This window comes from Chiloscyllium punctatum, chromosome 13, assembly GCF_047496795.1.
Source record: "Chiloscyllium punctatum isolate Juve2018m chromosome 13, sChiPun1.3, whole genome shotgun sequence".
Classification (NCBI taxonomy): domain Eukaryota; kingdom Metazoa; phylum Chordata; class Chondrichthyes; order Orectolobiformes; family Hemiscylliidae; genus Chiloscyllium; species Chiloscyllium punctatum.
Genome location: NC_092751.1, coordinates 56,090,250 through 56,107,360, shown reverse-complemented (window position 1 = coordinate 56,107,360; position 17,111 = coordinate 56,090,250). Strand labels below are relative to the sequence as shown.

At 38.1% G+C, this 17,111-nt stretch overlaps 1 long non-coding RNA gene across 2 annotated transcripts in view; it reads right to left on the bottom strand.

The window, feature by feature from the left end:
• Positions 1-8,774: 8,774 nt before the first annotated feature.
• LOC140484542 (uncharacterized) overlaps positions 8,775-17,111 on the bottom strand; it is a 50,499-nt gene continuing 42,162 nt past the window's right edge. For both annotated transcript variants that reach the window (XR_011962266.1, XR_011962267.1), the window contains exons 5-6: positions 15,258-15,327; positions 8,775-13,054 (exon numbers count right to left, since the gene is read on the bottom strand). This is a non-coding gene — a long non-coding RNA (uncharacterized lncRNA). The remainder of the gene's footprint in view (positions 13,055-15,257; positions 15,328-17,111) is intronic.

The following is a 17,111-nucleotide window of genomic DNA, read 5'->3' as shown; positions in this document are numbered from 1 at the left end:
ATGCTCTCGAGTTTTCAACTCACCCCAATTTGGGTAAAACACAGAAATACTCAGTTTACAACCCTTCCATAAGATCATATCGCAGCCGTTACGCTGCAGGGAAAGTCGTCCCAGCTTATTCCACCTCGCGCTACGGTCCAAACATTGACGAAATCATTGTCTATATATTGTCATCAACTTCACGTGTCTTTTTTAACGTTTTCAAGATGTCATTTACGCTGGACAACAACGAGCGATTGGAAACAGAAAGGTGAAACGGAGAATGGCTTCAACTTTCAGTGCTGGATGCCACTGCGACGCAGGGCGGCGACCGCGGCTGGTTTCTGTAGTGTAGTGGTCATCACGTTCGCCTAACACGCGAAAAGTCCCCAGTTCGAAACTGGGCAGAAACTGCTTTGTTCGTCAACTGCAGCCTTTTACATGGACAAGAACGGAACTTTCTTGCTTGCTTTCCCATCTGCAAACCTGCCTTCGAATTTGCTTGAAAGAATCTGCTCTCGTAGTGAAATGTAAGGCACCTCCATTTAATTACTGTGTAAAGCATTATAAAGTTTTTCTCCAACCTGGTTCTGATGCATATGCCATTCTGTTTGAGAGTGTCCTTGCCGCGTTCTGATCCTTCCACGAAAAGCAGTACCGCATTTGCATTCCTTGCCCAGGCGGCCCGGTTCAAAGGCAGGGAAGAAGCTGCTGCGCTGGTGTCACAGCGCACCACGGATTCCTGAACTTGTCTGTCTGTCAAATGTACCCCAAAGTCGTCTCTGAAAGGCCTCATTTGGAAGCTGTCTGTCGTTATTCAACGCGCGAGAGTTGGTACCAGATTCCTGAATCATATTTTGGGGCAGTTCGCACGTTAGTGGCTCATTCAATCAGCAACAGCAATGAAATAATTTACACTCTCAGAGGAACCTTTGAACTTGTGCTTTCATAGCGCCGCTAATATTAAGGTGCGCCCCGAGATCTAAGCCATGTTGGAACTGAAACGGAGGAATCGAAAGAGAGGCTACAGAATGACATCGCATCCATTTGGTTTTCTTTAAATCACTGACGAGCAGGAAAATGTAAACGGGGAGAGCGAGTGGGGAAGTGAGGCGGTTGCAGCTCTGGTAAAAGTCCTTCTTTGTGATTCACTCCGCAAACAGAGACTTGAAGGTGACTCAGAGGCGTGTGAGCTCTTCACATCGAGATCGAAAAGCACTCAAGGGCAGTTAGCACCTCTTCCGGAGTGGGGGTGGGGTGAGGTAATTACCTTTTGACTTCTGTTACGATGTTCAGAAACTGCCTTTTCGATTGACTTGAACAGAAACTGCATTTCCAATAAGCACCATGGAAGTTAGCAAAATTTATTGAATCGCTTCTCGTCGATTCCCGCACAGGTTTCCGACTCAGTTGGCATCCACGTGGCTCATGTCCAGGAGTGAACATCTCTGCAGCAAATTGCACGGTTAAAGTAAAAGGCACGGAAAGTGGCATCTCGAACCGGCCCCGAGGTCAGAGCATGCTCACAATGTGATCTGTCGTTCTCGGATTGTAATGCGACCTCCGGTTTTAGGGTGGAGAACATTCTTTGGGACCCTTCTTCTGCAAAACAGACACAGTGACTGAATAAATGCTGCACGGTTTGATGTGGAACACGGCCTGCTCAGCTTTGCGCATTTTCCCTGTAGTCAGGTGTGTTTCGTGTTCCGTGTAAACGTGAAAGTCGTCCTGTTTCGAGCAATGTGTGAAATTATTTAGCAAAGCAAGAATCGAAATTGTAGTAATGTCTAGCAGCTCATGGTTATTTGACCGAAGTGTCCAAGTGTCTCTGCTGTCATGATCGCGTTCGCCTCCCGCGCGGAAAATCGCAAACAGCTCTGCTGTTCCAGGCAATTTGTGCTTTTACTGGAACCGAATGGAGACTATTATTTCATCGCTGTTGTGAAACAAAGTCCTGCGGTGACTCGACTCGTCATTATTTGGTTTTCTGTCCAATGGGAAAATCGTTCCAATGAATTTCGGTGTCATATGTTATTGAATTTCTCCCATTTCCTTCATTTCCGTCCTGGAGACATCAGAAGGAAAAGGTAATCTAATCGAGACTGTGATTGGTGAAATTCACTTTTTATGGCCCGTTCTTATGATGTTCTTTCTATCTCTCTTTTCAGCATTGTCTGGAAAGTGGTGGTGCACTAACGCTGCAGTATGTTTGAAAGAGTAGTTTGGAATTGCCCTGTTGTTAGTTGTGAGATTACTTTATGACTCATGCCCTCGGACTGTGACACATTTAGCATTCATGCATCTCTCTGTCTGAAAATGCATTTGGCATGCTAGTTTTGTTTGTGTTCCGTGAAAAATGCTGTCTGTTTTGCGATTCGCTCAGCACATTACGAGTTAACAGGGTTTCTGAGGTAACTTCGAGCAGCAAAACTCCTCAGTTGAGGTCTGGGAAAATTTCACGGAGTATGGTCAGACGGGGCAAAATTAAGGAAGTCGTTCGTATCTGCAGTGTTTCACAATACTACCTTTCCCGTGAGCAGTCGAACAGACTAAACGATTGTGCCACAGACTGCGATGGAAAACTCCGCTATAAAGTAATCCTTTAAAGCCAGTGTTAGCAACAAGACGTTATGGGGGTACACGGCGTGGAAACAGATATTTAGGTGCATCTCATCCATGCTCACCACATAACCAAAATTAAACAAGTCCCGTTCCCCAGCATTTGGCCCCAATCCCTCTAAACCCATCCTGTCCAGAAACTCATCCGATTACCTTTGCAATTTTCTGAGTGTAATAGCCTCCTCCACTTCCTCTGGGAGCTCATTCCATACACGCACAACCTTCTGTGTGGGAAATGTGCCTCAGGTCGTTTGTCAATTTCAGCCCACTCACCTTAAACCTATGCTCTCGAGTTTTCAACTCACCCCAATTTGGGTAAAACACAGAAATACTCAGTTTACAACCCTTCCATAAGATCATATCGCAGCCGTTACGCTGCAGGGAAAGTCGTCCCAGCTTATTCCACCTCGCCCTACGGTCCAAACATTGACGAAATCATTGTCTATATATTGTCATCAATTTCACGTGTCTTTTTTAACGTTTTCAAGATGTCAATTACGCTGGACAACAACGAGCGATTGGAAACAGAAAGGTGAAACGGGGAATGGCTTCAACTTTCAGTGCTGGATGCCACTGCGCCGCAGGGCGGCGACCGCGGCTGGTTTCTGTAGTGTAGTGGTCATCACGTTCGCCTAACACGCGAAAGGTCCCCAGTTCGACACTGGGCAGAAACTGCTTCGTTCGTCAACTGCAGCCTTTTACATGGACAAGAACGGAGCTTTCTTGCTTGCTTTCCCATCTGCAAACCTGCCTTCGAATTTGCTTGAAAGAATCTGCTCTCGTAGTGAAATGTAAGGCAACTCCATTTAATTACTGTGTAAAGCATTATAAAGTTTTTCTCCAACCTGGTTCTGATGCATATGCCATTCTGTTTGAGAGTGTCCTTGCCGCGTTCTGATCCTTCCACGAAAAGCATTCCTTGCGCAGGCGGCCCGGTTCAAAGGCAGGGAAGAAGCTGCTGCGCTGGTGTCACAGCGCACCACGGATTCCTGAACTTGTCTGTCTGTCAAATGTACCCCAAAGTCGTCTCTGAAAGGCCTCATTTGGAAGCTGTCTGTTGTTATTCAACGCGCGAGAGTTGGTACCAGATTCCTGAATCATATTTTGGGGCAGTTCGCACGTTAGTGGCTCATTCAATCAGCAACAGCAATGAAATAATTTACACTCTCAGAGGAACCTTTGAACTTGTGCTTTCATAGCGCCGCTAATATTAAGGTGCGCCCCGAGATCTAAGCCATGTTGGAACTGAAACGGAGGAATCGACAGAGAGGCTACAGAATGACATCGCATCCATTTGGTTTTCTTTAAATCACTGACGAGCAGGAAAATGTAAACGGGGAGAGCGAGTGGGGAAGTGAGGCGGTTGCAGCTCTGGTAAAAGTCCTTCTTTGTGATTCACTCCGCAAACAGAGACTTGAAGGTGACTCAGAGGCGTGTGAGCTCTTCACATCGAGATCGAAAAGCACTCAAGGGCAGTTAGCACCTCTTCCGGAGTGGGGGTGGGGTGAGGTAATTACCTTTTGACTTCTGTTACTATGTTCAGAAACTGCCTTTTCGATTGACTTGAACAGAAACTGCATTTCCAATAAGCACCATGGAAGTTAGCAAAATTTATTGAAACGCTTCTCGTCGATTCCCGCACAGGTTTCCGACTCAGTTGGTATCCACGTGGCTCATGTCCAGGAGTGAACATCTCTGCAGCAAATTGCACGGTTAAAGTAAAAGGCACGGAAAGTGGCATCTCGAACCGGCCCCGAGGTCAGAGCATGCTCACAATGTGATCTGTCGTTCTCGGATTGTAATGCGACCTCCGGTTTTAGGGTGGAGAACATTCTTTGGGACCCTTCTTCTGCAAAACAGACACAGTGACTAAATAAATGCTGCACGGTTTGATGTGGAACACGGCCTGCTCAGCTTTGCGCATTTTCCCTGTAGTCAGGTGTGTTTCGTGTTCCGTGTAAACGTGAAAGTCGTCCTGTTTCGAGCAATGTGTGAAATCATTTAGCAAAGCAAGAATCGAAATTGTAGTAATGTCTAGCAGCTCATGGTTATTTGACCGAAGTGTCCAAGTGTCTCTGCTGTCATGATCGCGTTCGCCTCCCGCGCGGAAAATCGCAAACAGCTCTGCTGTTCCAGGCAATTTGTGCTTTTACTGGAACCGAATGGAGACTATTATTTCATCGCTGTTGTGAAACAAAGTCCTGCGGTGACTCGACTCGTCATTATTTGGTTTTCTGTCCAATGGGAAAATCGTTCCAATGAATTTCGGTGTCATATGTTATTGAATTTCTCCCATTTCCTTCATTTCCGTCCTGGAGTCATCAGAAGGAAAAGGTAATCTAATCGAGACTGTGATTGGTGAAATTCACTTTTTATGGCCCGTTCTTATGATGTTCTTTCTATCTCTCTTTTCAGCATTGTCTGGAAAGTGGTGGTGCACTAACGCTGCAGTATGTTTGAAAGAGTAGTTTGGAATTGCCCTGTTGTTAGTTGTGAGATTACTTTATGACTCATGCCCTCGGACTGTGACACATTTAGCATTCATGCATCTCTCTGTCTGAAAATGCATTCGTCATGCCAGTTTTGTTTGTGTTCCGTGAAAAATGCTTTCTGTTTTGCGATTCGCTCAGCAACAGGGTTTCTGAGGTAACTTCGAGCAGCAAAACTCCTCAGTTGAGGTCTGGGAAAATTTCACGGAGTATGGTCAGTAGGGGCAAAATTGTGGAAGTTGTTCGTATCTGCAGTGTTTCACAATACTACCTTTCCCGTGAGCAGTCGAACAGACTAAACGATTGTGCCACAGACTGCGATGGAAAACTCCGCTAAAAAGTAATCCTTTAAAGCCGGTGTTAGCAACACGACGTTATGGGGGTACACGGCGTGGAAACAGATATTTAGGTGTATCTCATCCATGCTCACCACATAACCAAAATTAAACAAGTCCCGTTCCCCAGCATTTGGCCCCAATCCCTCTAAACCCATCCTGTCCAGAAACTCATCCGATTACCTTTGCAATTTTCTGAGTGTAATAGCCTCCTCCACTTCCTCTGGGAGCTCATTCCATACACGCACAACCTTCTGTGTGGGAAATGTGCCTCAGGTCGTTTGTCAATTTCAGCCCACTCACCTTAAACCTATGCTCTCGAGTTTTCAACTCACCCCAATTTGGGTAAAACACAGAAATACTCAGTTTACAACCCTTCCATAAGATCATATCGCAGCCGTTACGCTGCAGGGAAAGTCGTCCCAGCTTATTCCACCTCGCGCTACGGTCCAAACATTGACGAAATCATTGTCTATATATTGTCATCAACTTCACGTGTCTTTTTTAACGTTTTCAAGATGTCAATTACGCTGGACAACAACGAGCGATTGGAAACAGAAAGGTGAAACGGGGAATGGCTTCAACTTTCAGTGCTGGATGCCACTGCGCCGCAGGGCGGCGACCGCGGCTGGTTTCTGTAGTGTAGTGGTCATCACGTTCGCCTAACACGCGAAAAGTCCCCAGTTCGAAACTGGGCAGAAACTGCTTCGTTCGTCAACTGCAGCCTTTTACATGGACAAGAACGGAACTTTCTTGCTTGCTTTCCCATCTGCAAACCTGCCTTCGAATTTGCTTGAAAGAATCTGCTCTCGTAGTGAAATGTAAGGCAACTCCATTTAATTACTGTGTAAAGCGTTATAAAGTTTTTCTCCAACCTGGTTCTGATGCATATGCCATTCTGTTTGAGAGTGTCCTTGCCGCGTTCTGATCCTTCCACGAAAAGCAGTACCGCATTTGCATTCCTTGCGCAGGCGGCCCGGTTCAAAGGCAGGGAAGAAGCTGCTGCGCTGGTGTCACAGCGCACCACGGATTCCTGAACTTGTCTGTCTGTCAAATGTACCCCAAAGTCGTCTCTGAAAGGCCTCATTTGGAAGCTGTCTGTCGTTATTCAACGCGCGAGAGTTGGTACCAGATTCCTGAATCATATTTTGGGGCAGTTCGCACGTTAGTGGCTCATTCAATCAGCAACAGCAATGAAATAATTTACACTCTCAGAGGAACCTTTGGACTTTCACCAGAGCTGCAACCGCCTCACTTCCCCACTCGCTCTCCCCGTTTATATTTCCCTGCTCGTCCGTGATTTAAAGAATCCCAAATGGATGCGATATCATTCTGTAGCCTCTCTGTCGATTCCTCTGTTTCAGTTCCAACATGGCTTAGATCTCGGGGCGCACCTTAATAGTAGCGACGCTATGAAAGCACCCCTGTTACCTCAGTGTATTAACAGGCCATTTGTTTGAAAAAAAATGACCCTCTAAAGAGTAACCCACCTAAACACTTTTCCCGATCACATTTCTTCACATTTATTTCTGTCTAATTCACATATCCGTGAACACAACGTGCGGTTTAGCATGGCCAGGGCACCTAACCTGCATATGTTTGGAATGTTTGAGGACACCACAGCAAAGTCACATGGACTTGGGGAGAACGTGCAAAGTCCCCACAGTCATCTGAGGAGGAAATCAAACCAATGTCCCTGGCGCTGTGAGGCAGCATTGCTAACCACTGAGGTACCATGTAATCTGATGCAATAAGTAAAATCAGTGAAAGATACTAAAAAATAAGTTTCAAATGAACACTCTCCGATATTGTCAAAGCATGTCAATCTTACATTCAATACGAATAGGTGTATGGAAAACAATAAAAGAACAAAATCTCGGCAATTCATGTATAAACAGTAATTAAACATTTAATTTGATCAAAGGTCATAACAATATTTAGACGAATTGCAATTTTTAATAACAAATGTAGGTAATTAGCTGACTAATGAACACTTGGAAGTGGCATATATTAACTTAACGCTGAAGAAAGCGACTTGTTTTCCCCCTTGTTACACAGCAGAATAACAATGTGTGTGTGTTCGAAATGTTTGAATCAAGCTCTTTCTAGCAAAATAACTGATGACTTACGATCACTTCGCCTTGTCACCTTTAAAACCACAACATTCTCAAATATTTTCCAAGAATTTACAATCAGAAGAACTAGTTAATTCCTTTTCATAGCAACCCAAAGAGAATAAGTAGCGGACACAGTGAATTAGTGAGTCAATGCAAGAATTCAACTGAAGACAATATCCCTTCTTTCCAAAAATGTTCAAAATTTAAAAAAACAAAATTCATTGCCATTGTTGAATGAAAGAATAAAGAGATGCTAATTCTTTTTCATTTGATTTTGTTGCATGAAACATCCGTCAGTCGTATTATGATTACAAACACGATAAATGTGAGCATTGAAGGCAAATGTAATTAATTGAATTCAACTATGTTTCAACAGGTAAAATAAAATTTGATACTTACAATGATTGAGAGATTGTGCACTGCAATATCTTTACAGTGGTTCATGTACTGTGCCGTAAATCCACATTTGCGCAACCTACTAAATTGAATAAGTATTATTTTTATTATAAATCAGCAACAATTGAATTATCAAAGTCTGTCAATGCATTAATGAATAATGAAAAATCTCTTTTTGCAAGTGATTGAGCAATGTCTGGAAATGAACTGGAATTAATTCAGTGAAAAGTAATTACATTTTCCTGAATTTTAAGACCGAGATTACCGTGATCTTTCAAATGAGCAAACATCAGATATTTGCAATGAAGTTGGATGGGAAGTCATTGGTTCCTTTGAGGGGTAGGTGACCTGAAAAATAAAGGTATTTTCATACTGTACTATTAGCACTAAGACATAATGAATTAAATCTAAATGTGAATCTCACTATACTTGTTCAAAAGACATTTTTTATAAATAATTGTGCCATTATTGTAATGGCAATGCCTTGATAATGATTGCTGTCTTTTGAAGAATTAAAATGAATCAATATTTCAAAAGCACTTTGCTGTGATGTTGATTAGATATTTATTAAGATCAGTAAACTGAGGTATAAAACATTGTACCTAGCTTTATGGATTGAAGAAAAATGAGCCATTCAGTGATTATTGAGCAAGAATCTTTTTTTAAGTAAAAAATGTACGTAATACAAGAATTGTGAATTTCCATACACTGGATTCCTTGTAGAGATATGTTACATCAATTTATATGATCAATATTATGATCAATGTTTAAAAACTTGTGTCAGAATTAGGAAGAGAATTAGTAAGTCATGAAAGTGAGCTTGAAACTGAACAATGTCGTCAATGATATGTGGCATATATGCGATTTTAATAATATTGTCATTTTTGGACAATGATGAATAATGTTGGAATAGAAATGACAAAAAAATCAACACGGTCAAAGCAGATCTTTTCTTACAATGAAATGAAAACAATAATCATTTTGTAGCACGCATGATTTGAAATAGCAGGTTTTTAAATGTGACATATACAGTGAAGGCTAACCCTTTTGCAAAAATGTGGGAAGTTCACAAATTTAAAATGCAGTATTTGTTCAATTTGTAATAAAAATTGTTATAATTTGAATTGTCTCTTGTACACACACAACAAAAAAGGAGCTTAAAGATTGTTAGATTGACAAAGATTTGCTTTACAACATTATTGTAGTATAGTCAATATCTGTGATAAAGTAGAATTATTGGTTTAAACAATATAAATCAACATTAACGACTGAGCTGAAATATAGCACCTCAATTGCATTAACTGCATAGAATAGTAAATAAATGTTTATTGTTGTCATTTGTCCTAGGAACAATAAGATACTTACTCAGGTTATTCCACTGAATAGTAATCAGCTGATGATGAATATCTTTGTGTCGCTTTATGTGCACTGTTTTGTGTGAACATTGATTTCAATAAATTTAGATATTTACATGAATTAGGAACAGACTGATAACTGGGTGTGAAAGATCTTATTTAAGATTAGACAATTTTTAGGAATTCAGGAGGTTTGCTGAACAAAACACTGTGAAGTCATCATGCAATAAACTGGATTAGAGAGAAACGTGCAAATTCAATTTTCAAATGAATGCACTCGGATATTTTCAGAACATTTCAATCGTACATTCAATATAAATAGATGAATGGAAAACTAAAAACAAATTTCAGACAACTCATAAACAGATCAATAACTAAAAATTGATATATAGTAGGAAGTGGCATTTGTTTATTTAACTGAGGAATAACTTAATTTTTTTCTCATATTTATACCTTTGAAGCATCAAGTTCTATCTTTACTTTGCATATTTCATCTTTGTGAATGCAACATTATCAAATATTTTGCAAAGAATATTGATTGAGTGTAATTAGATACATTCTGTTATTAGCGGACTGAAGAATATATATAGCAGATACTGTGATTATTGGAATGAACAACAAATGAAAACATATCTCATGTTGAATTGAAAGGCAATTCATTCGATTCTTAGATATTTTCTTCTCAACATTCAGAGCTGCTCTGGCACAGCTCTGTGCAATGTGGGAATTGAAATTGGTCTGGTAACAGAGACACGACCAGACAACTCTGGTCTGGTAACAGATACACGACCAGAGTTGCACAAGATTCCTTCATAACATTCCCAACCAGGTTGGGCAGGGCTGAAAACTAATCAGATGTTTATTGCGATAATTGGATTGGAATTAAATGGTTGGATACTGTGTACAATCTTCTGAAAATTCAGTAGTAATTTACAATAATGATGGGAGTTAACAAATGTCTTAATTTAACATGATTTTTATGATCACTTGTGGAACGACAACTTGACAGAATTGTGTGATTACTGTGCATTATAAATAAAAATGAATATAATTATTCTATATGTTCATAAGTTCCACATTTTCAGAAATGCAACTTACAATGCTTTTGATCTACATATAAATTGGAACAAAATGATGAATTGGTCAATCAATGTGCCTATTCAGCTGAAGACAACTTTCATTCTTTCTAAAATACACGATTTCTAAGTCACCATTTCCTGTGGTTGTTTAATGAAAGAAGAGAGATGCCAACCCTTTTTTGTGTGCTTCAAAAAATTCATGGGGATTTCAATGATTTTGCACGTGAAAAATATTCAATTGTTATTGTGATTAAAAACACAATAAATGTTAACATTGAAGTGATTTCTAATCAAATCAATTCAAAAGTGTTTCCAAGTTTCAAATGAAAAGCAATATTCAGAATGATTGAATGATTGTGCATTGCAATGTCCTTGCATTAATTATTATATGAAAACATAGTTCCACATGTACACCCCTTACCGAATTGAACAATTGTTAGGTTTTGGCAACAAATCGATTTGAAATATTTTATTAATGAATTTAAGAATAATGAGGTATCTCCTCTTACTATTCCACTGAGTAATGTTCAGAAATGAAGAGAAATATTGCAGTGTAAATTAACTGGTGTTCTCTGAATTTCAATGGCTGAGAAGACTGTGATCTTTCAAATGAGCAAAAGTCAGATATTTACAAATGATGTTGCAATGGCAATTATTGGTCTTTTGTGGGCGTATTGGCCTTATCAAACAAGTTTTAATGTTGTAGCACTCACACTAAGAAATATGGAAGGTATTAAAAGCACATTGTACTTGTTATAAAGCCTAAGTTAAAGTATTGCGTAATTATTGTAATTGATAATTGTTTCTAAAATCCTGATAGATAAATTGACTTAATATTTTGAATGCACTTTGCTCTGATGTCGATTGTCTATTCATTAAGATAAATAAACTGAAAATTAAAATATAAAACGTGGCTTTAATAATTAAAAAATCTCAGCAACAATTGAACATCGTTCAACTTTTTTTTGGTTGGTTCATGTCTATTTTATTAATGTAACTTTTATCATGATAAATGTTTAGATAAATGTCAGCACTAGGAAGAAAATAAGGAGGATGGGAAAGTGAGCATTATTATGCACTAAACATCGAGTTAATGACATTTGGTACAGGGAGTCATTTTGTAGCAAAAAAAACTAATAATTGTGTGATTATTGTTCATTGACAACTAATGTTGGAAGAAAATAAAACTACCTCAAAATGAAATTAAAATAAATATCATTTTGGAGGTCACATGATTTGAAAAATGGAAATTGTCACTTAATGTGACATTTGAGCTGAAGAATCGTTCTTCCCCCCGCCACCCCCATGTGTAGTCCTGTCAATAATTTAAAATTTAGTATAAGTTGAACTAAATAACAAATGGATGTTCCTCCATTGTTTTCTTGAAAACAAAAATTTAAAAAATTAACATGAAAATGATATCGCTCTGCAAGGAATAATTTCACAGATAATAAGTGTTTGTATTGAATTTAAATGTCACCATAGCTGTAGGAGTGATTTCCCCTGACAGGGAATGAAGACTGAGGAGATAGGCCGAACTCAGGCAAGTGGAAGATGTTTACTCATGCTGCAATCAGTTAATGCAGGGATCATCCCCCCGAGGCCAATCTAGGAAGGGAGGTCCATGACACACTAATGTGTACAGTAAAAAGCAGTATTTTTACACACCTTCTGTATTACAATGTCCACATGCAATGTGGTTACAGTCGTTCCATCATGATACAGACACCCAATCCTGTAGAACACCTAATCTTGGATGAACATCAATATGGATAGCCCGAATTTCCTATTGGTTCATGGTGTTTTACAGGTGCTATAATCTCCAGGCCTTGGGATCTCTGTGCATTTTATTTCCTCACATTACAAAATTAATTTCTGCAGTCCTTTGGGCCTCTCACTTTGCCTTATTTACAATTCTCAAGAATATGTAATTAGAAAAGTTTTAAATGTTCTGAGCAATTTTAAAATAGTAACTATTTCTGACAATCAAACCCTGCCTGTTTCCCTGACAGCCGCTGTGGAAGTTAGCTGGGCTCTATCCTGCAGTTGGTGTTTATTCATTCACTGGGACAATTATTCTTTCATTAATGAAAGTCAGGGTTGGTCATTTTTCTGTGTGCCTGCATTCTCTTATCACTATCTGGAATATGACTGTCTGGAATTGCATGCTTATGGACTTGGAGTAGGATTGTACAAAATGTTCTTTTTTTAACTTAAGACTGAAACACACTGTTGGTCTTATTTATCTCCCCTCCACCATTTTGTGTTTTAATTCCAAGGCAGGCTGCTCAGGGCTTCCCTACAGCAGCAAATCAATAAGGATTTCAGCATTAAAATAAAAATCAACATTCGCTACCATTAGGAAACAGTACCATGCAATATGCTTACGTCACTGAGACTTAATTCCACACTTAAAGCCGACTATACTGATTTGATCAATGATTACATATTAGATATAAGTAACAATTAGTGTTAAAACTAGTCACTGTAAACTTAAAATGATTAGAAATGTCATATTACAATCCGCAACATGTAGAATTGGAGTCGAAAACAATCAGATGTATCTTCATTTGTAAGGCTGAATATGAATCCAATGATTTCTGTGAACATTCAAATGAGAAGATATCAGATATTTCCTGTCAGTGTTGGATGAGGGATCATTGCTTGGTTTGTGGTTGTGTTGACCTGGAATAAAAGATAATTTTTTCTTAGTAAAATTGGCACTATGAAATAATGATTTAAATTGAAATGTGAATCTCACGATATTTGTTACAAAACCTAAATTAAATTACTGTGTGATTGTTGGACTAACAATGAATTGGTAATCTATTTTAGAACACTGACACATTAAGTGATTCAATATTTCCAAACGGGTTTGCTGTGATATGGTACTAAGCACATATGCTCTTACTTAAAAATTAAAATCATGGAAATGAAAGAAAGATAAATACACATACCATGCGCTTATTGTAAATTCATGCAAAATACAACTGTGGAATATGTTTAAAGCAGTTTTTCCTGAAATGAAAAGATAACTAGAATGATTAGCAGCAGGATGTAATCGCAATAAAAAATCATTCAATGTGACTATTCAGCTGCAGGCAGCTCCCCTTCCTTACACATATGTATAACTTCCAACAATTCAAAATTTACTCTGATAAAGAAAAGAACATACGCATGTAAATTCTTTTTTCTTGTTGACAAAAAAGTCACAAATTTGAATTTTTTTAGCTTTAAAAAATTTAACTATTACTGTGATCAGAAATACAATAAAACTTCATGTTGAAGAAAAATCAAATCAAATCAAAATACACATCGATATTCACAATAATTGGGAGAGTGAACACAACAATATCTTTCCATCAGTTAATGTACTGAGCCATAATTCCACTGTTATATCCCTTACTGGATTGATCAATTATTAGATATTAATAACTAAATTATTAATATGCTATCATTGAACTGAATATTAATGAGAAATCTCATTAATGTTTGAACGAGCAATGTGTCAACATAAACAGTAATTATTAGTGAAATGTCTAAGATATCTCTTTATAAATGAGGCTGAGATGACTTTGATTGTTGAAACGAGTAGCATTCAGATATTTATAATGAGCATTGGCTGCAAATCAATGCTTTTTGGTGTAGACCTGAAAGATTTTGTTATTGTAGTATAGGCAGTAAGAAATTATGATGTGCATCGCACCTTACTGAATATTTTCAAGTTTTCTAACAGGTTTCTGGTCCAATCTTCAGTTTAACAAGGGTAATTTTGGGTCAGAACATCAATAACTGCAAACAATTTAAACACATCTCCATCAAAGTTGCTAATCTGATAATTCAGAACAAATATAAAAAAATTACCTCTGTAAATTTAATTGACTATATTTTTAGATTATAGTCAAGTTCGTTATCTACTTATTTCCTTCCTATTTCTGACACCAGTGGCTAAATATTGATTAGATTAAATGTCATATGAGATAGACATTAGCTTTCTCTCAAAGATCTGTACAGCACAGGAATGGGCCATTTGGCCCATAATGTTGTGCTGAACATAATGCAAAAGAAACTCATCCCTTCTGCCTACCCTTGGTTCATATCCTTCCAAATTATCGAAATGAACATTAAAGAGCCTTAATGTATCTGCTTCCACCACCAACCCTGGAAGTCCATTCCAGACAGCAATCACTCCCTGTGTACAAAACAAATTGCCCCTTACATGCCCCTTGAACTTTCCCTCCTAACCTTAAACACATGTCACGTAGTTTTTGACGCTTCAACTCTGGGAAAAACTTTCTGACCGTCAACCCTATCTACGTATCTAATGATTGTACAGACTTCCATCAAGTCTTCCCCCAGTCTCCGCCACTTCACAAAAAAGCAATCTGAATTTTTCTCGCCTCTCCAAATCCAGGCAGCATCCTGGTAAATGCCCTCTGTACCCTCTCCAAAGCATCCATACCCTTCCTGGAACATGGCGAACAAAAGTGAATACAATACTTTAAGTATGCCTTAACCAAAGTGTTAAAATGTTACAACATGACTTCCTGACTCTTGTAACCAGTTCCCTGACCAATAAAGGCAAGCATGCCATTTGCCTTCCTAACCACCTAATTACTTGCATGGTCACTTTCAGGGAGCCATGGTCTTGAACGTCAAGATCCCTTTGAATAATAAAGCTGTTAGGGTCCTGCCATTAACTATCTACTTTTTTTTAACATTTGAGCTTCCAAAGTGAAACACCTCACACTTGTATGGATTAAACTTCACCTTTAATTACTCTGCCCATATCTGCAATTTCTCTTTTTCCTGCTGCATTATTTGACAACACTCTACACTGTCCCCAACTGCACTGAACGTGATATCATCTGCAAACTTATTAACTCACCCAATTAGATTTTAATCCATGTCACTTCTATATAATTGCATCGCAAACAGAAGGGTTCCAGTACAGATCCCTGTGGATAAAAGACAGAAAATGAGGTAAATGCAGAATTCTTGAAGAAATGAGGTTTTTTCAATGACAGAATAATTCTGATGAATAATCTTCTAAAGTGAGATTTTTTAAAAAATTAACCCAATATTTTAATTCATTATCCAGTACAAACTGCTTTGAAAATATTGTATCATCTTAAGTGTTGCATTCTCACATTAAATATTATTTAATTGTCATTTCAATTATCACACCATCATGAGATTTACATTTTCGTTCAATCCATTATTTATTAAGGCCAGTATCATAATGAAACATTGACATTCTTTTCAGGTCAACACACCTGCAATCAACCAAAGTTCTCTCACCCAACACTCATTTTAACTCTCTCATTCTCTTTTATTTGAATTCTCGTATTAATGGAAGGATCATTAATCAGTCTTATCAATTAAGAAATTGCTAACTATTTTTCACATAAATATTTAATTTTTTTCCAACATATTGCACAATTACATTGCAATAGGGGTTTTCTCATCATTCTTAAATTTGTTATCAGCCATTTTAAAACTAATTATTACCAAAATCTAACCGGTAATCATTGTTGAAATCCAATATCTCCAGCTGTATATGTGGAACTATGTCTCAGTACATCAACTGATACAAACAATATTGCACTCTACAATCTCTTAATCTTAGCAAAAATAATTTTAAGTGTGGAATCTTAGCTGGATTGAATTGGTTGTAAGAAAAAGTGCAGTCTGAAGAAAGGTCACTGGGCCCAACTCTCTCCACAGATGCTGCCAGACCTGCTGAGTTATTTTCCAGCAATTACTGAGTTTGTTTGTGATTTCCAGCATCCACAGTTTTGTTTACAATCTTGTATTGATTGTATTTCACTTCAATTCTAACATTGTTACAGTTCTGATTATTACAATAAGAGCTAAGTATTTTTCATGTTAAGCATTATTTAAATTACACGTGTTCCTTGTGTAAATAAACCAGAATTAACAAATGTTTGTTCTATGCTTTTACAATAAATCTTGAATTCTTAGAAATCACATTTTTTTGAAATTGAGGGAAGTTGTCCATCGCTGAGTAGTCACATTGAATGACTAATGCTTTATTTCCAATTCATGTGCATTAAAAAGCAGGTTAATTTTAACTTATGCACATGAATAACTGCTTCAAACAAATTGACTTACTTGATTATCATGAGATTTATGTTTATTTAAGACCATTGTTGCTTCGTTCCATCATTATTAGAAATTACTAATTCTTTTTATCCATTACACAATGGAACTGTCTAATACAATCCTAGTCCAATTATAACAATAAATATCTGAGCAGTTTTCCCTGTGAATAAACACAGTAAGTATGTGATTATAGTCCTGCCCTTCCTGCATGGGAATATTATGGTAATGTGTGTACTAGTAGACCAGGAGCCATGGGTTCAATTCCCACCTTCAACAGAGATGTGTCAAAACACCTCAGAGTTGATTAGAAAATATCTAAGTGTCGACTGAATTGCTTTTCAACCAACATTGTCTCAACTTGTAACTGTTGTTCATTATAATGATCACAACATCTTGAATTTATTTGCTTCACATCACTGATTAAAGTATGAATTGGGCTTGGACTGCTTTAGTACCTGAGAAGTAAATTATTTATTAACACTAAATAGTCACGAGATTATGCAAATTCCTTTTTCTATCAAATGTCATGGACTGTATCTTGTGGTCACTCTCATATTCACTTTCTTTATCTTTTTATTTTCTTCTTAATTCAGACACAAATGTTTGAACACCGATA